Source organism: Barbus barbus (genome assembly GCF_936440315.1).
Source record: "Barbus barbus genome assembly, chromosome: 1".
Classification (NCBI taxonomy): domain Eukaryota; kingdom Metazoa; phylum Chordata; class Actinopteri; order Cypriniformes; family Cyprinidae; genus Barbus; species Barbus barbus.
This window is the reverse complement of record NC_136729.1, coordinates 24,901,088-24,917,053: the sequence shown is the minus strand read 5'-3', so window position 1 is coordinate 24,917,053 and position 15,966 is coordinate 24,901,088. Positions and strand designations below refer to the sequence as shown.

Genomic DNA, 15,966 nt, shown 5'->3' with positions numbered 1-15,966 from the left:
TCACGGAGTACGGAGCCGTACTTAGAAGGCGAGAAGCTTCGGTTCGAATCCAGTGTAACTATGGTTTGACAAAACAGTTCAAATCTGCATAAAAGGAAGTTGAAATGGCACGGTTGCATCAACAAATATGTTTTTATACCAGTTTTGCATTTGTTAACACTATCGGGTGGGTTTGGTGCAGGGCATATTTCCAACACGATAGAGCATTAATTTTTAGGGATAGACCCCGGATATTTGAATTCTGAACCGCCGCAGTACGTACCTGTAGCAACATAATAAAAGCACAGCAATACGTACCTATATCAACATAATAAAAACACAGCAATACGTACCTATATCAACATAATAAAAACACAGCAATACGTACCTATATCAACATAATAAAAACACAGCAATACGTAACTATATCAACATAATAAAAACACAGCAATACGTACCTATATCAACATAATAAAAACACAGCAATACGTACCTATATCAACATAATAAAAACACAGCAATACGTACCTATATCAACATAATAAAAACACAGCAATTCGTAACTATATCAACATAATAAAAACACAGCAATACGTAACTATATCAACATAATAAAAGCACAGCAATACGTAACTATATCAACATAATAAAAACACAGCAATACGTAACTATATCAACATAATAAAAACACAGCAATACGTAACTATATCAACATACTAAAAACGTGCCAGGGCTCACGTATTTAACCTGTGTTTTAGCGCCACTCAGTGGACATTTCTCTTTGAAACTGCGGCGAAACATGCAGTAAGAAACGTAAAATTGTGTCGCACAGAAAGTGCACAGACGTACGTATTTTTATGAGACCAGGTTGGTTTATTCTCTAAATTTAATGACTTTATTCTCAACAATTTATTTAGACTTTTTTCTCTAAATTTAACGAGTTTCTCTCTCAAAATTTAATGACTTTAATCTCGAGATGGTTTTATTTGCTTGGTCCTAATCCTCTTCCATAGATCCCAAACCAAGTATTCATTACTAGCCCTGTCCCAAATCGCACCCTAAACACTCGCGGTCTTTCTCTGAGTCCGCACTTTCATGATGTAATGCCACTTTGACTGTCGGGTAGAAGTCTGCTGCGGAGCTCGCCACAGTGTGGGCTCGGCAGAAGTGCGGATAAAAGTGTGCATAGCGGCTACAAAAGGGGGTGCTCGCGAGCACCATTCTGAACGCTAAAATGATGATTGGGACACCCTATGGTCTCGTGGACTTAACGGCCATTGTAAGTCCGTAAGACCGCAAGTGCACATGAAGTGTTCCATTTGGGACAGGGCCACTGTTTAAAAGTTTGGGGTCAATAAGATTTTTTTTTTTTTTTACTTTAAAACTTTTATTCAGAATATTAAACTGATCAAAAATGACAGTAAAGACTTTAACATTAATTCAAAAGATTTCTATTTCAATGAAATGTTCTTTGGAGCTTTGAAACTACGTTTCATGGTTTCCACAAAAATATTAAGCAGCACATCCATTTTCAACATTGATAATACTAAGAAATGTTTCTTAAGAATCAAATCAACATATTAGAATAATTTCTGAAGGATCATGTGACTTTCAAGGCTGGAGTAATGATGCTGAAAACTCAGCTTAACCATCAGAGGAATGAAATATATTAAAACCGAAAATGGCTGCTTTAATATATTTAATATTTGACATCAGTAATAATGTTTAGCAATATTACAGTTTTACTGTATTTGTAGCTTTTTTGAGCATAGGAGACTTCTTTCAACAACATTAAAAAAATCTTACTGACCCCAAACTTTTGAATGGTAGTGTACATACATTCAGTATAAGAACAGTAGCATACAAATTAACCTCACTAAAAACACTCTATTCACCCGTCAAATTCAAGAGTGAAAAAAGAGAAAAAGTAGGTGCCCAAAGTGCTGTTTGATTGACAGGTGACATCCAGGTGAAGCCAAGACTTTGATTTGCCCATTAAGGATGAAAATGTCCTCTACTGCTCTACCACATACACATTCACATACGAAATATAGATCCACAAATCTAAACAGGATCGATTTATGCCTTATTTAAATTTCTAGGATATTTTGAAAACCTTATCACTCTCTGTTCCTCTGTCTTACTCTCACCCACAGCCTGTTAAGGAAAGGAGACAGGGAAAATTTTTGATCACAAGTGCGCTCAACCAAGGAGGGCAGTCAAGGATGAGAAGGAGAAAGGGGTGGGAGGCGAATGAGGGGAACAGAGACACACGGAGTGTGAGAAAGCAGGGGAGGAGGGAATTAGAGAAAGGGAAGATGAGAGATAGAGGGAAAATTAAGAAGGGCAGGAATTAACTAAACTCACAGAGGCGGCAGTGGGCTAAAACGAGGGTGTCATTCTACATCAGAGGTTTCGTTTTGAAGACAAATGTGTAATGTGCTTTCAAATGTGTAAAAAAGCTACGAAAATATGAGCATAAGCCAGTCAACACCAAACAACACTTGTGATTCATTCCCTATTTAATGAGGACATGAAGAGACATTAAATGACTGCATCTCACCAAGTGTACACACTCCCTGACGGCCAGTGTAACAATGTTCATTTATTAAAAGTCAATAATTGTGCATGATCATCCATTATGGTGACTTATATTAGTTAGCATGCCTTGATGGTTGTTAAACAACACCAGACTTGTGAGGTTTATTAATACTTAAACTTCACTCAAAGATGAAAATTCTGTCACCATTTACATGCCCTCAAGTTGTTCCAAAGCTGTATCAATTACTTTCTTCTGTTGAAAACAAAATAAGATATTTTGAAGAATGTTGGTAATCAAACAGTTTACTGTTGACTTCCACAGTATGGGGGGGAAAACTGTGGAAATCAATAGCTTCCATCAAGTGTTTGCTTAACTTTGACTTTACTCAACAGAAGAAACACATACAGGGGTGCGTTTCCCAAAAGAATTGTTAGCCAGCTATGTGCCGTCGTTACCAAAAGTGTTCAACTATTCAGTGTTTCCCAAAACCAAAGTTCAACCAAACATTCGCAATCAGTGTCACAAACTTTCGTGGTTGGAACTGTAGCTTTGGTTAGAAGCATGGTTTCTTTTTAGTAAGACATATGGGCTTAAATAAATTATGCTCTTGGGCACAATACGCAAGCTAACTTGCAGTACAATCTATGTCTTCCATTCTGTCTAAATATAAATGCATTTTAATGTATGTATTTTTGTGCATCCTCAATAAGCACAGTTTTTGAAGAGTGTGCAAGGGAACCCCGGAGTATGACATAAGAGGGAACATGCGATGAATCAAACATCAGATAAAAGCTAAATAACATGGAACAAAAATAGCAAATTAGTCATCAGGTGCCATGTTCAATACAGCAGCATCTTAAAGATGTCTAATCAGTTAAATAGCAGAAGTTATTACTCCACCACATGCGTGTGACATCATTAACAATGGTCCTATTTTGTAGGACACGATGGAGATGTGACCGTGTTTGGGAAACAGTTGTGACTAGCTAGTTCGTTTCCATAACAATGCATCGTACTAAGGTGCTTAATCAGCGAGTTATGTCATTGTATGGGAAATGCACTCCAGGTTTGAAACAACTTAAGTGTGAGCAAATTATAAAAATTTTCATCTTTGTGAAAATATTCGTCTAATACTTGAAGAAAGGTATCTGTTAAAGGGGTCAAGAACTGCCTCTGTTTTTTTATTTTGTGCTGTTCTCTGAGGTCAAGTTATCAAGATTTTTACATCATAAAACATAATTTATTTATTTTCTGTCCTGTTTTGACCCACCTCATCAGAACGCTCTGTTTGAATAGGCATGGCGGATTGTAGACTCAGAAGTCAGCACCCACTGCTATGACTGGATAACATGTTTGACAGCCTACATCAGGGTTCCTCAATCAGTTTTCGCCGAGGGCCGAATTCTGCAACAATACCAAGCCAAGGGCCACTGACCTATATAGGTCAGTGGTATATATACTGTAGGTCAATAATATATATACTATTCTTATTATTACAATTATTATATTGTTGCTTTTGTTAAAATAGTCACAAGATGGTCACAAGAAAAATATTCAGATTTTTTTCCCACTGGTCTGTTTTATTCAAACAATTATGAACATTTTTTGCATTTAGATACAGAAGAACTTTGCCTGTTGAATATTAAGAACAAATGAACAAACAAAAAATATGTATCTTCATGTCTGGCATGCAAATCAACTGTTCCTGCTCATCTCCAGACTGGATCTCTTCTCTTTCCCTAATTGCATATTCAATTACTATATCTGTCAGCATTAATATTTTTACACTTAGATTTATTTAAATTTTTTTGTGTGTGTGTGTGTGTTCAAACTGTAACACAGTGTGTCCCAACCAGACGCGACACGATAAAAAGTATCTTTTCCATGTAATTTTTGTCTGAACCACCCGCGACAGCGACACGTGACAAAAAGCAACACGGAAATCTATTTTAGAAATTGTTTTTATTTTCTGCGACGCCGCGGCAGGAACAACATACAAAATATGACAGTGATAATCTCAGGACTCATGTAATGATTATGTGCTTTATTCAATGTTAAAAGCATCTAATGTGAGTTTGAATATTATTTTGTGTGAGGTTTATAGCCATAGTGAAAGCAACAATAGATATTTTACCTCAGATCTTGAAAATAAATTAAAGCAAACTTAAATTAAAACTGTAAATTCATTGCGAACCAACATCCATAACAAAGATGGTATCACTCACTCACTCACTCACTCAAAACTGTTCAGTCCATTCACATTTGAATCATCTATTTTCCGTGTCCACTTTTCTTTACTTCACACTTGCCATGTTTTTGCTGTCACATATTATCTACACTGGACGTGACAAAGCATTGCAAATCATTTGAACTTTGTGTCAGTACGTCATAAATAGAACGAATCAGCAATTTTCTCTCGGGGATTTGTTGTGCAGCGCTGCGCCGCATCCAGTGTAAACAGCATCACTGATTATAAGAAGTTCTGTTGTATTTTGTCCAGTGTAGGCACGATGTAAGTTAATGTCGCTTTCTGATGCTGTATTTGAATTTTTATGCCACATTATTTGACATTAGCACGGGCGGTGGGCCAAACATTTTTCTCCGGCCCGCGGGCCGCCTATTGAGGTACCCTGGCCTATATCCTTCATAGGTGGACGCCGCTGTGATTTAGGTTAAAAAAGCATAAATAATCAGTACATTTCAAATGATCTGTAATAACAGACAAAGCAATAGTGACCATGTAATAAAAACACACACTTGTGTGTTGCAACATTACTGTTGGATCCAATCTAGCCTGCACAGCATCATCTTAGTTTGAATATTTCGGATAATCCTGCATCAAATTGTGCAAATGAATCTGCAGTAAAATGAAGTGAAAAAGTTAAAAGTGCTTGCCTCTCTCGTCATTTACATGCGCAAATTGGTGGGTGGGGCTAAACAGGCAGCGATGTAGAAGCAGGCGGGGTTTAGCCACACTATTACATCATAGAGTTTTATATTTTGGCAGACTGCCTTCAGTATAAATATTTTTAGACTGGTGAGAAAGTTTTGAGTTCTGAAAATTACAGGATGTCTTCATAATAGTGACGTCTTACATGTCAAAAGATCAAGGAAATGTTGATTTCTCAGTTCATGACCCCATCAATGCTCCCATTCCTTTCACGGGAAAACTATCGTATTATTTTAATGGACCGATAGAAAAGTAAGAACACACATAGTCTCAAAACTTTCACTCTGGTTAGCATGACCCAGCTAAATACTGTCAATAGATACCACAACAACACCACTTTCTCCACTGATATCTACTGATGTTTTTTAAAACAACATATAAAACTCAAACATTTTATTATATAGTAGTAGATATTTGCTCATTTTAGAGGGCTCTAAAAGGCATGAGATGCTTAAACATGCCACAAATGGAATATGTTTCTACTCAAGCTGCACTTCACATAACAGCACAAACCATGAACTCTTAATATCAACGATCTGCATTAAATGGTCTGTGAAACACACAATTAAATAAACACCTAAGTCAATCAAAATCCTTAAGGAAATGCTACTGGATTGTCAAACGCTGATGAGATATGAATTATTGTACACTTGTGCTAAAAATTCATATAGCCCTCATAAAAGATCAGTGAGAAGATACAGTCCAACACTCACACACACACATAATAATCTCATTACACACACACACACACACACACACACACTCAAATATATTTCACATCCAATTGGTGGCAAAGAGTGAGTCAGGTATATGTAAGCCATTACTTTAGCTGGAGAGGCCAGGGTAATTATGGCTGGCATTTTGACAAGTGTTTGGTGGAGTGAAGGTCAACTGTGTCTGCGTGGGAGATCTATGCTAATCTGCTCAGCTGGAGCGCAGACGAGCAGCCCCTGCACCGCACCACTGCAATTACAGAGAGAGAAATAGAGATAGATAGAGCAAGAGAGAAAGGGATGAGTGGGTGAGGAAGTAAACACGGCAGAGATGTCAGAGATGTGGACGGATGTGAAGAAATGTCAGCAGGAAAATAAAGACAACATGAGATTGAGGGAGTACAAATCAGATGAAGTAACCAGACTCTTAAACAGATGCCGCCTAAGTTTAACTTCCTCAAAGCGAACCGAAGTTCAAGGGAGAGGAAGATAAAGAGAGGAATAAATGAGGCTGTCGCAAACTATCACTCTGACCTATGTTAGAGTTGAGAGCAATGCCATTATTGTTCTAGAAGGTCATGACCTATGACATGATAGCAATTCAGGTCACGATTCCTCTTACTCTGTGTAACCTTTAGTTTATTTTTCCTGTTTTGGCACACTGGTCGCCTTTTCTCTGCTTTCTCTTTTTATCGGTTTACATGAACTGTTATCCCTTTCTCTTTCTTAATTTCTGCTGTGGTAGCAAGTGTAGATGGCCTTGACAGTGGCTCTGATTGTTTTCCTGGTGGGACATGACCATCAGGGTTCCATGTTCCATCTGCCCTAACCTGTCCAGACTCTGACCCATCCGGGGTTCTCACAGACCTGGGTGCAACACCGGGGTCAACCCCAAGATCTCCCCCGCAGATATGAAAGGCCAGACAAAGAGCGGTCATCTCTATCTTGACACACCCTGATAAAAAAAAAAGAAAAAAAATGATGCATATGTGTGTGCATATACACACACACACACACACACACACGCACATACATATATACATATATATATGCACACACACAGCAGATAATTTGAGATATTAATCACAGAAATTTATATTCTCAAATTTAACATTTGTTTTATATACAAAGAAACTGATTTTGTGCCATGAATAAAAAAATATTACCATTTCTGAGTAACGTAATTTTATTTGTGTTTTGAAATATAAGATGACTAGAAATAATGATCATTTGGCTATAATTCTTGCTTAAATTAATATCAAATTGATAAAATAACATTAAAAGGTCATGAATATAGGCCTATACTCATATGCCCACCATATGGCACATTCCTAAAATCTACAAAACTAGAATATGCCTCACATTAAAGTATCCCTGTGCTTGCTTTGTCATATATAGCAACTACACTGAAACACTTAGCAGAGTTTCTCCAGAAGAGCACATCCACTCTACAAACACACTGCCTCACTCAGCACAATAACACACCTCCCACATAAACATTCCACTTTAAAGTGGCTGAAGCACAATGTATTCTGTTTTATCAAAAAAGCCTTTGCTCCTCTATCACAGGAAAATCTACACTGTCGCACGTTCCCTTTCAGCATATGAATTTAGATGAGACCATTTTCTCTTGTGATTGATATGCAGCATTATGAGTTTAATATCGTCTTATCAGAGCATCATAAAAAATGCACCAGTGTACAACAGACTTTAATGAAATCTCATCCAAAAGACAAATGATGATGCAGAATGCCCCTTCTTGAAATGTAACTTGCAGTTCTCTTGAGAGCATTTTTCAGAATGTCATAACAAATGAATAATGTGTGTGTGTGTGCATGTGATGTTTGTGAATATGCAAGGTTGCAGTCATCCTGTTGGAACATCTGTGGCCGAATGCCACAAAAAGGAGGCAGGCAGACAAACAAAAAAGACTAAATTCGACTTAACAGACCAACAAAAGAGAAGGTAATTTTTAATCATTTGTTTTTTAAAAAGTTGTCATTAATTTAAAATACTAAATTAAAGTAATTGCATGCATTTTGACAGTTTAGTTATTATTTAATTAATAATCAAAGACAAATCAAATAACCAGTCAAAGAAACAAATTATTCTATGTAATTTTATGCATCACATATATGTTTCCTATATTTTTATTTAGAAAGGATTTCATAATAGCAATATTCTATGAATTCGTATTGAATGATTAAAAAAGCCTTTAAGTTGATGAATAATGAATAAAAGTTTTTCAAATGTAATTAATTGTGTCATTAAATGACAATCTTCATGAATTAAGCAATTATTTAGTAATTATTAAGCTAAATAATAAAAATACCAGCAACCTTCTGTCCAAATTCTCAGGGGGGCATTTTACCCAAAATCAATTAATTAAATATATATAATTACTCAGTTAACGCAGATTACCCAAAATAAAAGCAAATATAAATTATATATTTTTTATTTATAAGCAAATATAAATAATAAATCTAAATGCAACATAAAATAAAATTCACAGATCACTATACACAAAATATTAGATCATTTAACCTCTGTCCACCTGCAATAAATCTTCTAGTTGATGTTTAGATGAGAATTAGTGCCATCTATGGTCAAGAGGAAAGGTCGGGGGGTAAAGAGGAGAGAGCAAATGTATCACACAACAAAGTATAAAGACAAAATAAGCCACATAAATTAACTAGGGGACTGCAAAAGGTGAGGAGGAGCAGAAGTGGGAGACAAGCAGAAATAAAATGTGACAGGCAGATAGGAGGAGGAAAGCATGTTAGAAAAAGAGAAAAGACAGAGCGACTGAGAGATGAAGAGAGAGATGACACATTGTAAGATTACACGGTGCAGTTTAGGGTGCCATTTCATCAACAGTGATTATTTTTTGTCAGAGAAAATTAATGGTTGCATGTTTGTGAAGCCATGGTTACAGAAATGAGGTGTCGTGAACCACTCTGACATATAGTACACTTCAAAACGACTTTTGAAAGAGTGCACTGCATCAAAGGAATAAGAGCAACACTTTATCATAACTACAAGCTATAAAGCATTTACAATGTATTTGTTTATTTAATATATATATATATATATATATATATATATATATATACTGTACATATACTGTATATATACACTGAACAAAATTATAAATGCAACACTGTTGTTTTTGCCCCCATTTTTCATGAGCTGAACTCAGAGATCTAAGACTTTTTCTATGTACACAAAAGGCCTATTTCGCTCAAATATTGTTCACAAATCTGTCTAAATCTGTGTTAGTGAGCACTTCTCCTTTGCCGAGATAATCCATCCACCTCACAGGTATGGCATATCAAGATGCTGATTAGACAGCATGATTATTGCACAGGTGTGCCTTAGGCTGACCACAATAAAAGGCCACTCTAAAATGTGCAGTTTTATCACACAGCACAATGCCACAGATGTTGCAAGTTTTGAGGGAGCGTGCAATTGGCATGCTAACTGCAGGAATGTCCACCAGAGCTGTTGCCTGTGAATTGAATGTTCATTTCTCTACCATAAGCCATCTTCAAAGGCGTTTCAGAGAATTTGGCAGTACATCCAACCGGCCTCACAACCACAGGCCACGTGTAACCACACCAGCCCAGGACCTCCACATCCAGCATCTTCACCTCCAAGATGCTGGATGTGGAGACCAGCCACCCGGACAGCTGCTGCAACAATCGGTTGCATAACCAAAGAATTTCTGCACAAACTGTCAGAAACCGTCTCAGGGAAGCTCATCTGCATGCTCGTCGTCCTCATCGGGGTCTCAACCTGACTGAAGTTCGTCGTCGTAACCGACTTGAGTGGGCAAATGCTCACATTCGATGGTGTCTGGCACTGTGGAGAGGTGTTCTCTTCACGGATGAATCGCGGTTTTCACTGTACAGGGCAGATGGCAGACAGCGTGTATGTCATCGTGTGGGTGAGCGGTTTGCTGATGTCAATGTTGTGGATCAAGTGGCCCATGGTGGCGGTGGGGTTATGGTATTGGCAGGGGCGTATGTTATGGACAACGAACACAGGTGCATTTTATTGATGGCATTTTGAATGCATAGAGATACCGTGACGAGATCCTGAGGCCCATTGTTGTGCCATTCATCCACGACCATCACCTCATGTTGCAGCATGATAATGCACGGCATGTTGTAAGGATCTGTACACAATTCCTGGAAGCTGAAAACATCCCAGTTCTTGCATGGCCAGCATACTCACCGGACATGTCACCCATTAAGCATGTTTGGGATGGTCTGGATCGGCGTGTACGACAGCGTGTTCCAGTTCCTGCCAATATCCATCAACTTCGGAGATGTGTTGCACTGCGTGAGGAAAATGGTGGTCACACCAAATACTGACTGGTTTTCGGACCCCCCCGGACCCCCCCAATAAAGTAAAACTGCACATTTTAGAGTGGCCTTTTATTGTGGCCAGCCTAAGGCACACCTGTGCAATAATCATGCTGTCTAAGCAGCATCTTGATATGCCACACCTGTGAGGTGGATGGATTATCTTGGTAAAGGAGAAGTGCTCACTAACACAGATTTAGATAGATTTGTGAACAATATTTGAGAGAAATAGGCCTTTTGTGTAGATAGAAAAAGTCTTAGATCTTTGAGTTCAGCTCATGAAAAATGTATATATGTACAGTGTATATATACACACACACACACACACACACACACACACTACATTGGTTTATAAATGCATTTGATCCAGCAAGATTTCTTCCTGACAACATTTTAAATATTGCTTAGTGCAGCAATAAAGGCATATGCACATTTGCAATCATTTTTATTTATATGTTTGAGGAATTTTGAGGATGGCCAACCTTTTGGGATGGCCGACTTATATGGCTTTGATTATAGACTTTTTTTAAAAAAAACAAATAATTTGCAACTAAAATTATAAATTATTTACTCTTTGTATATGCATTCTGATATATTATGAATGTTCACTGTATGAACAAATGCTTGATGATTAAATAACAATTAAAGGTACAATATGTAATACAATGTTATATAAGTATCAGGTGTCACCAGAATGTGTCAGTGAAATTTCAGCTCAAAATACCCCACAGATAATGTATTATATCATTTTGAAAATGCCTATTTTGAGTGGAAGCAGGAACAGGCTGTTTTTGTGCATTTCTCTTTAAATGCAAATGAGCTGCTGCTCTCCGTCTCCTTTTCCAGAATAGGACTGTGCCTTTACAGCTCATACCTCAGATACTCTGCTTTGATTATCATGTCTATCGCACTGAAATCATGTGTTTTAATTCATATTAGTTTAAAATCCTGATTTATGGTTTTCTGAGTACCTAACTTCTCTTTTATGTCTTATTGCGCTTAAACTGTCAAACAAAAGTAAAAACACAATGTTAGTGCTGTGGGTGGAAACTTGCAGATTAAGGGGCAGTAATATTATAATAAGATCTCCTTTCTACGTCACGGGGGGGAACAAAATCTGGGTGGCTCTTTTTTACACAAGCTCGCAGCAAAAGGCTTACCAAAAAAAATTTACTTGGCTGTTCTTTTTCTTGTTTTCTGGGTTGGTAGATGGGGAAAAAAATCAGATTTTCACAATATGTCACCTTTAACTAAAAATGGCAAATCCTCTATAAATATTAACCATAACAGGGTGCAAAGTTGGACTATGTGAATAGCTACAATTCATAGTCATTAAGGTATGTATTGATGTATGAACATTTATTCTAAACAATGAATGCACATTTATTGGAAACAAATCATCTAGTAAAAAAGTGACATGAACTGCTGCCGTGAAGTCTGTAAGGATACAAACACCTTCCTCTTCAGACAATCACTCATTAATCAGCTTTATATCTCATTATCTCATCATCTATAATTTTTCAATAACTGCTGTGGTATTTTAGTTGTTTATTCTTTTCATCTTACATTACTAAATTCAGATCGACACACTTTATTGACCACGAAAGGGAAATACAGGAATTAAATATAAGTTGACACATTTGTATGACATACAACAACAACAACAAAGACAACACACATGGGAGCTACTGTCATAGACAGATGCTTGTGGCAGAACCAAAGGAATACTACTAGATTAGTGGAACACATTCATTAAAGACCCTGTGAAACCATTCTCCATTTTGTGTGTTATATAGAAAGGAAGGGGTTATATAGGGGGGTTATATAGAAAGGAAGAATCCTGCCTAACATGCTGATCTAATGTTCTCTAATGTGCTTAGGTCAACAGTACATGTGGTTTTAGTGTCATTTGGAACTACAAAACAGCTCCTTCCATGCACAAAAGACTAATGCCTTTCAGTGCATCTAAGCTAGTGGCCAATTATACCACATACAGTATATTACAGTTTTTGGAGAATATTTAACAAGGTACAAAATCAATTCATTCAAGGAATTGTATAATAAATGTTTCTAATATCCTTTGAATATTGCAGTTAAATGAGTCAGTTTTTGTGGTTTTAAACATAAAAGCATTGCTCCTGGAATGATTCAGGCAAAGTCAAGATTTGGATTATGGACATATGAACACATTAACAGTTACAACCTAAACATAATCCTCAACACTCCAGCATATTTTCACTCAACACAAATACTCTGAAGTTGCTTAAATAACTCAGGGGTGTATGTGATGTTAAAGGCACAAAAATTGGAATAAATCATTAGGTGCGATCAGTGGTGTGTATACAGCAGTAATAAAGTGTGAGGAGAGATCCTCTCTGTTTAAATAAAGTAATAAATTGGTATTCAGGCACCAGGGTTTTCATAATTTATCTGCCGTGTGAGAGCGGCTGATCATGTTGACTTAACATTTTGTCTGACATTTGAGTCTGACGAGCCCAGCCATTAACTCTCTCAACATGCTACAAGAGACTCTCAAAGGGAGGAAAGACTGGAGATATACACCCTCACGTAGACACACATACACAAATAAAAGTCTAAATTCACACCACAGCAATTGGACAAAATTGGGGCGCATTTCCTTGGATGCCAAGGCTTTAATGCACAAGCTTCAACATGCACAAACACATTTGCTCACACAGAGTCAATCAGAACCGGGTCGAGAAGGACGACATGTCCAAAGATTTCAACAACAAGCCACAAATACACTCATGCATTGTTCATAGAACTGAATGAAGTGCATTTGCTACTGAGGTCAAAACACTGACAATCAAATCAAATCAAATCAAAATTTTCATTAAATGCACTTCATGCACTGGCTTGTTGGCTGCATATCATTATTTCAATGAGTGCTAGTGAAAATTATTTGTAGCGGGATATATAAACAAAGAGAAATAAACAAAAAGCACATAATGACGAAGTCAAACTGTGATAGCATTTCAGCACATGCCCATAGTACTATATTTTTTAAAAACAATTGGATATTTCAGGTCCAGTTTGTGAAATATTTTCCCTTGTGTATCTCGTCTTATCTGTCAGGAAGTACAGACAGGCATGGGACAAATTCACACGAATCTGTTTTCCCTAGGAGTAATTATGATATATCAAGGGAATACAGACCTTATAATGTCAGATTCCTTTTGTTTTCCCCTTTCATTCTTTGCACTTTCTTTTGTGCATTAATGATCAAATATGAAATCCTGAGTGTTAAATATTAAAACAGTGACTGAAAAAGGGAAGCAGGACTGCAGTCTATTCTTTTCCAGTTTATGAATTTGATGAATTCCTGCAATGTTGAATTTGCACTCAAATGGCATGGTCATGCTGTATTGGCCAGAGTTGTGCAGCATACAAAATTGAATTAAGAGTACTATTCATATATCATTTAAATTGACGTAACAATCAGGACACATAACTGCAATTCGAATTCAATGAATTTGAACTTAAATGGAATAAAATATAATAATTAGATCTGTCCATTTTACCTCAGAATAGATCAAAACTTTCCATATTGGCTTGAAAAATCCTTGTCTTTAAGTTTAAAGTCGAAGTTTAAAGGCTTTATAGGCCTTACAAACAGTCAGACAAACAGACCACTATGTCAGCTATATAAATTTGTACTTAATTTACATATACACTGGGGGGAAAAATTATTTGATCCCCTGCTGATTTTGTACGTTTGCCTACCGACAAAGAAATGATCAGTCTATAATTTTAATGGTAGGTTTATTTTAACAGTGAGAGACAGAAAAACAAACAAACAAAAAAAAAAATCCTGAAAAACGCATTTCAAAAAAGTTATAAATTGATTTGCATTTTAATGAGTCAAATAAGTATTTGACCCCTTCGCAAAACATGACTTAGTACTTGGTGGCAAAACCCTTGTTGGCAATCACAGATGTCAGACCTTTCTTGTATTTGGCCATCAGGTCTGCACACATCTCTGGAGGGATTTTGTCCCACTCCTCTTTGCAGATCCTCTCCAAGTCATTAAGGTTTCGAGGCTGACGTTTGGCAACTCGAACCTTCAGCTCCCTCCACAGATTTTCTATGGGATTAAGGTCTGGAGACTGGATAGGCCACTCCAGGACTTCTTCTTGAGCCACGCCTTTGTTGCCTTGGCCGTGTGTTTTGGGTCATTGTCAAGATGGAATAACCATCCACGACCCATTTTCAATGCTCTGGTTGGCTTCAATACCCTGGCCCTGACGGTACATGGCCCCGTCCATCGTCCCTTTGATGCGGTGCAGTTGTCCTGTCCCCTTAGAAGAAAAACACCCCCAAAGCATAATGTTTCCATCTGCATGTTTGACGGTGGGAATGGTGTTCTTGGGGTCATAGGCAGCATTCCTCCTCCTCCAAACACGGAGAGTTGAGGTGATGCCAAAGAGCTCGATTTTGGTCTCATCTGACCACAACACTTTCACCCAGTTCTCCTCTGAATCATTGGCAAACTTCAGACAGGCCTGTACATGTGCTTTCTTGAGCAGGGGGACCTTGCGGGCGCTGCAGGATTTCAGTCCTTTACGGCGTAGTGTATTACCGATTGTTTTCTTGGTGACTGTGGTCCCAGCTGACTTGAGATAATTGACAAGATCCTCCCGTGTAGTTCTGGGCTGATTCCTCACCGTTCTCATGATCATTGAAACTTCATGAGGTGAGATCTTGCATGGAGCCCCAATTCGAGAGAGATTGACAGTTTTTTTGTGTTTCTTTCATTTGCGAATAATCGCACCAACTGTTGTCACCTTCTCACCAAGCTGCTTGGCGATGGTCTTGTAGCCCATTCCAGCCTTGTGTAGGTCTACAATCTTGTCCGTGACATGCTTGGACTGCTCTTTGGTCTTGGCCATGGTGGAGAGTTTGGAATCTTATTGATTGATTGCTTCTGTGGACAGGTGTATTTTATACAGGAAACAAGCTGAAATTAGGAGCACTCCCTTTAAGATAGTGCTCCTAATCTCAGCTCCTTACCTGTATAAAAGATACCTGGGAGCCAGAAATCTTGCTGATTGATAGGGGATCAAATACTTATTTGACTCATAAATGCAAATCAATTTATAACTTTTTTGAAATGCGTTTTTCTGGATTTTTTTGTTGTTATTCTGTCTCTCACTGTTCAAATAAACCTACCATTAAAATTATACACTGATCATTTCTTTGTCAGTGGGCAAACGTACAAAATCAGCAGGGGATCAAAAAAAAGATTTCTCCACTGTACACTACCGTTCAATTTTTTTTTTTTTTTTTTTTTTTATAATTCTCTTACGTTCAACAAGGTTGCATGTATTTAATAAAAAAATACAGTAAAAGAGTAATACTGTGAAATGTTATTGCAATTTAAAATAATGTTTTGAA

At 37.4% G+C, this 15,966-nt stretch overlaps 1 protein-coding gene across 1 annotated transcript in view; it reads right to left on the bottom strand.

Moving 5' to 3' along the window:
• LOC306876053 (receptor-type tyrosine-protein phosphatase N2-like) overlaps positions 1 to 15,966 on the bottom strand; it is a 224,394-nt gene that overhangs the window by 99,898 nt on the left and 108,530 nt on the right. The window lies entirely within an intron of this gene.